Below are 11,745 nucleotides of genomic sequence, written 5' to 3'. Positions count from 1 at the left end.
TCATTGGCAAGTGTACCAAATCGTATCAAGCAATATAAAATGGTAAGACTAAGTATCGTTTCCCAAGAGACTCATGACACCAAACAATCGTATAATACCTTAACTAATTAAGACTAAAGAATGATTCCATTGAATGAAATTTGAATGAAATTTGAATGCAATAAAAGTAAACATAATAACTTGAATGTAAAAATTGATCTTTTGAAGCTAAGATAAGAATGAATGAATGATATTGAGATGATATGACATGATGATGTTGTTGGGGTTAGATTTCACCTACTTCACTTTCATGCATATTAGAATTGATCTTCTTCATTAGAATGCTAATGTCACTTTCAAAACCACTTAGAACCCAATCCCTAGGCGTAAAAAGCCTAGCTTTGATTATTAGACAACAATCCCTTGAAAACCATAATAACTAATTTTGCATTAAGAAAAGAACCTTAAGACAACTAAACGTCCTACTTCTATCTCTAGATAATATTTCCTTTATGTGAAATCCTCTAGATCATGGTTCCTAAGTATTTCCCAATAACAAAGAAATCCAATCATCAAGCTATGAATGGCCAAAACATAACAAGCATTAAGAATAGGAGAAAATCACTAGCATTCAATGAAAGAAGCATAAAATATTCAAAACATGTTCAACTACGTGAAGTTCAGAGGTTACATCTTTCCCCAACAACAAATGAATTTAGCTCTCCATTGTCATGGAGAATCTTGGCTTACAATGGAAGAATGTAAATGAGATGGAAACCTAAGAAAGAGAAAAGGAAAGCTCCCGCATGCCCAATCTTCCTCCAAAGGGTCGAAAAAAAGTGTTTATGTGCTTCAACCATCAAAAGATACGAACCCTAATGAATAAAGGCCTTTAAATAGATCCAAAATTCCACCAGCGCTCAACGCCCTAACGAAGGGCAAGTCGGCGAAACTGCGCGAAGAGTGGCACTCAACGCCCTGGTTAAGGGCAACCAGGCGTCCTACGGTGTAGCTGACTGGTGCTCAGCACCCTTGAAAGGGCGCCCAGGCGTGCTTGCGAGATCCTTGGCCCTTAGCACCCCTGAAGAGGACGCCTAGGCATCCATGCGTGACAACCAGTGTTGAGGGCCCAAAAAGAAGAGGGACATTTAAAACATAAAAAAAGAAGCATAGGAGGCTACACAGGGCGCTTGGGCGCCCCATTCTAGGCGCCTAAGCGCCAGTTTGTGTAGTGTAGGGCGCCTGGGCACCCCAAGAGGGCGCTTGACCGCCAGCTTTGTACTGAAAGGCGCCTGGGCGCCCCAGAAGGGCGCTTGAGAGCTAGCTTTGACCTGTACCTCGCTTGGGCGCCCTAAGTGGGGTGCTGAGCGCCAGTTTCGTGGGCTTGGACCTGTTTTCTGTTATTTTTATGTTCTATTTAAGGACTTGGACATCCTAGGGATTTTATCTTTTGATGGCTTGATTACATAAACACACTTTTCACCCCTTGGGGGTAGATTTGGGGATGTGACAGCTCTCCTCTTCTCTTTCTAGGATTCTTCTATCTCTTTCATTCTTTCATTCCATTGTTCATCTAGTTTCACCATGTTAATGGGGAACTAAATTCTATTTGTTGTTGGGGAATGATGTAAAACTTTGTAAACTCTCATGTATTGAATTGATTCTTATTTAATTATGCTTCTTTCATTAATTGTTAGGGTAATTCTTCTTCACTCAATGATTGCTTTGTTTAACTCATTCATTAGCTTGATGTATGATTTGCATGAGTAACGGAAGGTATCTTACAATTCAGGTTCTGGAGAATTATTCCCTGAAGCAGTATTGCTCAGGAATAGGGGTATGAGTTCTGGTTGTCTTAAGCTTTTGTTCGTAAGAATTAATTATTAGGGATGATGAAAGACATTATGATCTATAATTAAGAATAGGCTTTCTTCACCGAGGAATCGAGTTTTAAGTACTTTAGATAATGACATTGACATTAATGAAGAAGACGAATTCATACATGCATGAGAGGAAACTTGGTGAAATCTAAACTCCAACAACATATTCATATCCTATTATCAACTTCATCCATCCATTCTAGTGTTTAGCCTCAATTGATCAATATGCATTCATGTTTATTTTTATTGCATATGCATTCAAAACCCCAAAAATTGTTCTTAAGTCTTAATTAGTTTAGCAATTACACAACTGTTTAGTGCCATGAGTCCTTTGGGATACGATACTTGGTCTTACCATTTTATATTACTTGATACGATTTGGTACACTTGTCGGAGTCTTAACAGCAATCATACGTGGTTGCGTGACAACCAGTGCCCAGGCCCCTAAAAAGGGCAACTAGGCGTCCTTGAGCCTTCTACAGCCTTCTATTCTGGTGCTTTTGCTGTCCTTCCTGGGTTCCAACTCTTTGATACTTTACTCCTCTTCCAAAACATACCAATAACCTACAAAATTGAGGGAATCAGTGATAAAAATCATTAAGTATAACCTCTATTCACTTATTCACCAAATTCAACTAAAACAAGAGTTTAAGCAAGTTTCAAAGTCAAAGAGAGTTGATTTAGTATCAAAATTGCATCACAGATAACGGTAAAATGAACTGTTATCAGCAAACACACAAGTTTTAATCGATTCACCAACTAATGTAATCGATTCAAAACTAGGTCTTTTGCCTCAGTTCAAAACTCAAGTTGTCTAATGACTTTAATTGATTATCACAACACTGTAATCGATTAAGTCATTCAGATATGCTTTTGTGCATGTGGTTTTCATATCACAAAAACATACATTGTGCATACACAAATATAATCACTTCACAAACACAATAGTATGCATCAATCAACACAGTATGTCCAACAAATGTGATAAACACAGTATGTGCAAATTACACAGTAAGCATGTATGCATTCAACATATAACCTAATTATAGAAACATTCTGTTGTGACATGACAACATTCATGTGTTGTTATTATTAATGTGTTATCATCATCAAAAACCAACATATAGGGATTGGGTTCAGCTAACACAGTGCTCCCCCTATCAACAATCTCCCCCTTTTTTGATGATGCACAACCATGATTAATAAAACAACCATGATGTACAATGCACAATCAAAAAATTATTTCACAGACACAGTTTCAACCATACTCAATTATCTCAATCAATGTTCAATTATTTCTCCTCCTTTGGGCATTAGCAAAAAAGGATATATAGCAAAATGTAATTGAAACATAGATATTGAATCATATAGAGATGCATGAAACATGTTATCATAAAAATAATGATGCTCCCCCTGTCAGCAATATTCACATGATTTTAATATTTTCTCCCCTTTTTAACATATGAACGAGCATATAATAACATACAATACTGCCCCTATCAATATGCATATTACATTTCAGTATTAAAATTGCATGATAGAAATATGATAGAGTATGTATCATTCAAATATGTTCAAGCAATGTACCAAAAGATATTACAAATATGGTATCAAAGCAAATTTGATACAACTTGAAGCAGACAAACTAGTTTAATCATCTATAAATCCATACCAAATTCACAGCGGATTGAACACAATAAGATTTATGATGAATAAGCATATACCAAGTCATATGGCATGGTTTAAAGTAAGATAATCAGAAGTTTAGAAACTTCAAACCAGTTGACAGATTTCAATCGATTATATCTCTCCTGTAATCGATCCAATGCATCAAAGTATTGTTGAATTTTCTTTTCAATTCAGTGTACAATTAATAGTCTAATATCACCTGCATAATTTCTTCATCTCAACTAGATCAAGCATTAGTTCACAAGCAGTTTAACTGAGAAGTAATATCATAGTATAAGTATGAATATGCAATGTGATGATGTAACATTTAAATGTTCAAATGCAATCATACAAGTGACAAAATTAGATTATAAACCAAATGATCAATTTCCATTCACAATGCATAGAGATTGATTAAATCAAAAGCATAATTTCATTTCATAATGATCAACCATTAAAACCCAAACAATAAGATATGGCTTAATAGCCACTGATTACAAAAACAGAAGAAATCAAAACACTCAATAAAAAAAACATATAATGCTTAAGACCCTAAGACTCCTATTCCAAATATGATTTAACCATTATCAATGCCTACGATCTTTTCTTATTTTTATTTTTCTTCATATCACAAATCAGCAATCCATCATCATCATCCCCACTTTCATCTTCCTCACTCTCCTCTTCACTCTCTTCATCTTCTTCATTCTCGTCATCAGGTTTATCCATTTGTAACTTTTCTTTGATAACATTTACATCTTGACTGATGGTTTGATAAAGAATGGTTAAAGAGTGCATCTGCCTCACCATATACTTCTCGAATTCAGAGCGAGGCCGGTAGGGTGTTGACGATGAGCCTACAACTTCTTCTTCTTCCTCAGCATATTCATCTTTAAACATCCAACCCTCTAGACCATGCTGGAGTCCTATGTGATGTAGTGCAGATTTATCAATCAAGTTACTTTTCCCATAGGATTCACTGGACTCATTTACACACTCTACACCAAAATGAATTAGTAGTTTAGAAATGAATACACAGTAGGGTACACTAGCAGATTCAAGCCTAATGACTTTCAACATGTTTTCAGATATAGCAACTGCCCAATCAACTTGGATATTCTCCTTGAGAGATTTCAGAAGGCACAAGTCCTCAGTTGTTGCCTGTGCATGATTGCTTCCTCTTGGCATCAGAATCCAAGATATAATGAAGGCACACAGACAGTCATCTTGCTTCATTCCTCCCATTTTGTATGGGAGTAGTCCCTCACTTCATCTGGATTTCTTAAACAATCTTGATATACAATGAACTTGTTCCATGCCCAGATGGCATTACTCACTGATAAAAGTTGATTTCATCGTTATTTGAGATTAAATTTGGATAATAAATTATCCCTTTTTGACTTAGAAGCTTGCTTGTTCTCTTATTTTTAGCTTATTTTGGTGAATAAGAGAGTTAAGGTTATACTTGAAGATTTTATCACTAAATTCCCTTGATTTTGTAGGAAACTGGGATGAATTGGAAGAGTAGTTAAATGTCATGAAGTTGGAACTCAAAACGGACAAAAAGAGCACTAGAAGAGAAGGCTACTGAAGGTCACAAGACGCTTGGGCGCCCTTTTTTGGGGCCTTCAGCGTAGGATGCCTCGCATTAACGCTTGAGCGCCCTTTCAGGGACACTAAGAGCCAATCTTAGAGTAACATTTCACACTTGGGAGCCCTTCCTAGGGCGCTGAGCGTCACTCCTCTCGCAAGCTCGCCTAGGCGCCCTAAGTTGGGGCACTGAGCGGTGTCAACATTGGCCCATGATCCAATTCAGCTGTATATAAGGACTTGGACGTCCTAGAGGGAGTATCTTTTGACAGAATTGACACAAATTCAGATTTTCCCAACTCTCTGGAGGCAGAAGTGGATGCGGAAGCTCTCCTCTTCAGTTTTTAGGGTTTATCTTTCATTCTCATTCCATTGTTCATCTAGTTTCTCCATGACAAAGGGAAACTAAATTCAATTTGTTGTTAGGGGATGATGTAACCTCGTGAACTCTCATGTATTTGAATTGATTCCAATTTATTTATGCTTCTTTCATCAATTGTTAGGGTTATTCTTCTTTGCTCTATGCTTGTTATGTTTAACTCATTCATGACATGATTATTGGTTTTCGTGATATGGACACATACGGGAAACCTAGATCTGGAGAATTTCTCCCAAAAGCAATATTGCCCAAGGATGGGGATAGGAGGTTTGGTCGTCTTAAGCTTCTAATCATAATGCAGAATTAATTATTAGGGATGCACGGGATTGTGGTCTAGTAATTAAGGATAGGCTTTCTTCGTCGAGGGATCGAGTTTTAAGTACTTTAGAAAGTGACGTTAACAATTGAATGAAGAAGATGAATTCTTATATGCATGAGAGTAAACTAGGTGACATATAAACCCCAACAACATACTCATCTCATAATTACAATATCATTCATTCACCTTTGTGTTTTTCTTCAATTGATCAAAAGTGCATTTATATTTACTTTCTTGTTTTTGCATTCAAAACTATAAATTGTTCTTAAAAGTCTTAATAAGTTAAGAAATCACATGACTTTTTAGTGTCGTGAGTCTTTTGGGAAATGATACTTGATCTCACCAATTATTATTAATACGATTTGGTACACTTGCCGAGGTCTTAACAAGTTTTTGGCGCCGTTGCCGGGGACTCGTGGTTTAAACTATACTTTTTGTGTGATTCTTAACGGATTAGACTTTATCTTTAATTTTATCTTTTTATCTTTTATTTTTATCTTTTTTATCTTTAATTTTTTTTTATCTTTAACTTTATCTTTTTTATCTATTAATTCTAATTGGGTGCTCTACTGTTTTGTTCTCTAGTGTATGCAGGATACAATTCGGACTAGAAGCACAAAAGTCTCTAAACCTCTTCTTGCAGGTGTGGACAACAATAGAAGAAAAAGGAGGAATAGAACGTCCAAAGAACTTTTCCCTTCTCTTGATACTCTTTTATAGCCTTCACCTCAAAGATTTGACCAGGGAATAAAAAATATGGCTGAAGAGCAGAATGGCAGACGTACCCTGGTAGATTATGCAACAATTATTAGCCCTCATCATTTTAATAGCATTGTAAGCCCGATGGTTAATGCTACAAATATGGAGATGAAGCCTGCTTTGGTTCAATTGGTGAAGAGAAACCAATTCAATGGATTATCACATGAAAATCCATATGAGCATCTGACCACATTCAATGAGATATGCAATACTATGAAGATCAATGGAGTGCTAGATGAAGCTATTAGATTGAGCTTGTTTCCTTTCTCTTTAGGAGGCAATGCTAAAATGTGGTTGAACTCTTTTCCAGAAAACAACTTTACAGAGTGGGAAGCAGTGATTGCAAAGTTTCTAAACAAATACTTCCCCCAACCAAAGGTGAACAAAGGAAAGCAGGAAATTTCTTCTTTCAGGCAACACATGGATGAGACATTAGGTCAAGCACTGGACCGATTTAAAGGCTTGTTGAGAAAGATGCCCACTCATGGTTTTGATGAACCTATAGTAGTCATTCTATTCCTTGGAGGTCTAAGCTCACAAACTAAATTAATGCTAGATGCCTCAGCTAGAGGTAATATCAAGTGCAAGACTCCAGAGGAAGCTTATGGTTTGATTGAAAATATGGCTACAAATGATAATGAGATGCATAGTGAAACAACTCAACTTCAACAAAAAGGAGTTCTACAACTACAATCTCAAGATGCTCTACTGGCACAAAAGAAGATTATGACTCAATAACTGGAAACTCTAATGAAGAAAATCTCTCAATTGCCAAGGGAGTTGCAGAACGTTTCTCAAGTTCAACAACAACTTTGTGAGTTGTGTGGTGGAGATCATATTAATGGTCAAACATAAGTGCTTGTGGTTTTTCATTTCCGAAACCTCATGTTATGCATACACAGATAAAGTCACATATTAAACACAGTGGTATGCTTTAATCAACAAAATATGTTCACAAACATGCTTTACAAATGCAACACATTAAGCATATAAGCATGTAACATGTAACATAGTACAACCACATGAGTTTTTATTAACTATTAGTTTTCATCATCAAAAACACAGATATCACTAAGATTGTCGGTTCAGCTAAACCTGTGCTCCCCCTATCAATAATCTCAACAGTTACAGATTTTCAAACAATGCGTCAATATATAGTTTATATTAATCCTGACGCAAACTAATTGATTAACTCACTTATGTAATCGGTTTCATTAGACAGATGTAACAAAAATACAACCAATTCAGCTCCTATTGAATACACCATTAATGCAATCGATTCTCATTAAATGTTGGTCAAACATATTTAAAATTACGACTGTTATTACAATTATGACAAGCATAAGTCAATTTTCAAACATAACAGACTTAATTGAATACACAAAGCATGTAATCGATTAAGTTTTAACACTTAGAATATTTTTGAAAACTTTTCTTTCTAAAAACACATCACAGCACATTTGAAAAAGATATGTGCAAACATACGAGTTTTAATCGATTCACCAACTAATGTAATCGATTCAAAACTAGTTGTTTTGCCTTAGTTCAAAACTCAAGTTGTCTAATGACTTTAATTGATTATCACAACACTGTAATCGATTAAATCATTCAAATATGTTTTTGTGCATGTGGTTTTCATATCATAAAAACATACATTGTGCATACACATATATAATCACTTCACAAACACAATAGTATGCATCAATCAACACAATATGTCCAACAAATGTGATAAACACAGTATGTGCATATTACATAGTAAGCATGTACACATTCAACATATAACCCAATTACAGAAACATTTTGTTGTGACATGACAACATTCATGTGTTGTTATTATCAATGTGTTGTCATCATCAAAAACCAACATATAGGGATTGGGTTCAGCTAACACAGGGCTCCCACTATCAACATTTATATTTGTGTGTTTGTGAATGAAATTATCGAAGATGATCGTATAATGTGTTATATGTGAGCAGATGATATTGCACATGTTCCAAAGGCATGATAGATTTGTGAGATGACGGGGGAAAATTTGGGTTTCTTTAAAAATTTCTTTTGGCATAGACTTTTGAAATAAAGTAATAGTAGTTGTTTATTTCCTTAGTCATTGTAATTACTTTTGGAATAATGTAATTGGTCAAGGCATTTAGAACTATTATGTTTTGAATAAATTGTGCATGTTGAAAGGTTAAGGCTTTTGAAAAATATGTTTTCGTGCTATGATAAAGTTTTAACATTTATCGATTTTTGGAAACCTGTGACATCCCAAAATTTGGTGCGTTACATACCGACCTGGTGAGCTCATTAAGAGAGTGGTGGGAGGTGACACTTAAACTTATGGGTGTATGCGAGTAATCTAGTAGTGATTCAATATATATAATGAATGATGTCAGAAAAATTGGGTTTGAGTTTGTGAATGATTGAGTGAGTTTGGGTGTGACTTGGTTACTTTGACGAAATAGTTATACGATTATATGTTGGTGACTTTGATTGTTGATGTTGTGGTTGTCAATGATTTGTTTTGAGGGGATGTATGTGATGTCATGTGAAGATATGTGTAGGTGTATGAAGATATGTATTGTTCGGAAATCTAATTCCAAGTAGATGTTTAATACATATGTATGTTTACATGACTTGTTTCTGTTAGCTCACCCTTGCATATTGTGGTTGTGGTTTCCACCTACGATGATCGTTTTTATACGGGAGCAAATGATCATGCAATTAGTTCAGATGTTGTATAGCTCGACGAGTGGATTGAGAAAGTTGCAAAGTTTTTTATTATTTGAATAAACTATTTTATTTAAAGTTTTATTTTGTGATTAAATTGGAATTTTTGTTTAAAAATTTTAAATTTCCACTCATAATCGTAACATCCCCAAATTGGGGTGTTACAAGGCACACATTCCAATATCTTAATTGATATAGAATTAACCCTTTTGCTAAGTGAAGGAAGGCTTGCGCCCAACAACCAGGAAGCTGCCTTATCCATTCAGCAACTTTCCAATATGCATCCAGTAACTTTAAGAGCTTTTCCATGTGTCTGCAATGCTTCCGGTGTAACTACCAGCTCTTATAGTTGAACAATTGAAGTTTCACGAGCAAGGAAAACTATATATACCTTGGTTCATCTTTGTATGAAACACCTTTGAGATAAATGAAGATAAACTATGTTGAATTTTCCAGAGCAATCTATCCTTCTTGAAGGTCATCGTGAGACAACTTTAAAGTTTCCTCTAGCCTCTCTCCCTAGCTAGGCATCCATTCCTAGCATCATCTTCACCATATGCTTCACAATTATTTTCAATCTTCCTTGCCTCCACTACAACTCTCAACCACCAAACACCGCTTAAGAGCTTCTTCTATTTGTCTTAGTTTCTTTCGGTTTCCATCATCAATATTCATTTCATTCCACTGCATCCAAAGTTCGTTCATCCTCTATTCCAATTTCAAATATAAAAGCAAACATTGTTGTTGTCTTGTCTAGAGAAGAAGTTTCGGTTGAATTTTTCATCCAGTAGAATAAGCCAAAACTACTACCATTAGATAGGAAGGAGGGAATCCGCCATCGATGACGAGCAAAGCACGACCAACGCCACCAAAGCACGAGATCCACCACTGACAAGCCACTAGCGACGATTGACCAGTAATGACTAAACATTCAATAGGAGCAACGAGCAGCGATGACGGGAGTAGTATGGTTGGGGAGCAACAACGACGACGAGAAGGCTTAGGAAGTAAGGAATACTGTATAGAAGGCTTGAAGAATAAGTGAACTAACCGATATAGAAAAGCTTCTTCAATATTACACTACAAAAAAGAAGGGCATTACCGAAGGCCAGAAGCCCTCGGAAACAGCCAAAAGCCGTCGGTAAAAGGCAATTACCGAAGGCTTATCGACGGCCAAAGCGCCCTCAGTAAATCTCTTGTCGCTAACATTTACCGAGGGCTTTTGGCCCTCGGTAATTACCGAAGGGCAAAAGCCCTCGGTAATTACCGAAGGCCAAAAGCCCTCGGTAATTACCGAAGGCCAAAAGCCTTCGGTAATTACCGAAGGCCAAAAGCCCTCGGTAATTACCGAAGGCTTTTGGCCTTCAGTAATTACCGAAGAGCAAAAAAAAAATATAACTACAGTACATAAGTGTGGGAGTGGATGACAGAGTAATTTGACAAAGATGGAGGCCAGAATTACATAACATAGCTTGATGCAAGCAAAGTCCAAACTAAAAATTGAATGGGAGAAGTGATAGGGGGCACACCCATCAACTGTTTCACAAATTCACTCACAGAAGAAATATAGACACATCCAAAATAGATCCCTCTGTCAACCATGATGCTTCTCTACATCACGTAAGGCTATATATGCATCAAACAGTCACTTCAAAGTTGTTATATACGCAGAAAGCTACACCAAGGTCACATATGACTCTTAGTTACATTGTTCACTGGGACTTCATTACTAAATAGAGTAGATCTTAAGTTCAACATTTGCAGTTTGAAATAAACAAATACATATATAAGAGGGCTATAATAATTCATATCATGTTAGTATTTAATGTTATGAATACACCTGCAGGATGATTCATACAGAAAAGAGAAACTTTCTATATATGCATAGATTCTTCATCCGAGAATAATAATATACACCTTAGAATGTGTGAACTCGTGATACTAAACCACACTGCACATAACAGTATATACAACCATATGTATCTTATAGGTATGCCTGAAATTTACTAGCTCACAGATTAAAGTCATTGATCTTGGTTTCAAGAAGTGTGTGGAGTCAGAAGTGAGGAAAAAGAACTTTTATTCACAAATGTTAAGTAAAGTTTGGCAGCTTATTCCTATATCACAAGATCAAGCACAATCCCCAAAGTGCTTAATTATGTCCTGTCTTTGTCTAAGTTAACAAAGTTGTTGGAAGTTAGATGAATATAGAAAACTGTCTGAGGCAGTGTAATATGACAGTTTAGGTTTGTGGTGTTTGCTTCAAGTCTTGGACCAATGGACTCACACAGAGTTTTGATTCATAATACACCTAATGTTTCTATTCAAATGGAAGAACTTGATTTTTATTATAGTTAATATGAAAGTTAACAAGAGTGTACAGTTTTCTTTTTTCCCTTTTCAATTTAGCAAATAGAGTACTAATCATTTCGTTGGACTTG

This window comes from Vigna umbellata, chromosome 1, assembly GCF_029865625.1.
Source record: "Vigna umbellata cultivar VRB3 chromosome 1, Vumbellata_1.0, whole genome shotgun sequence".
Taxonomy (NCBI): domain Eukaryota; kingdom Viridiplantae; phylum Streptophyta; class Magnoliopsida; order Fabales; family Fabaceae; genus Vigna; species Vigna umbellata.
Note: the sequence above shows the minus strand (reverse complement) of the source record.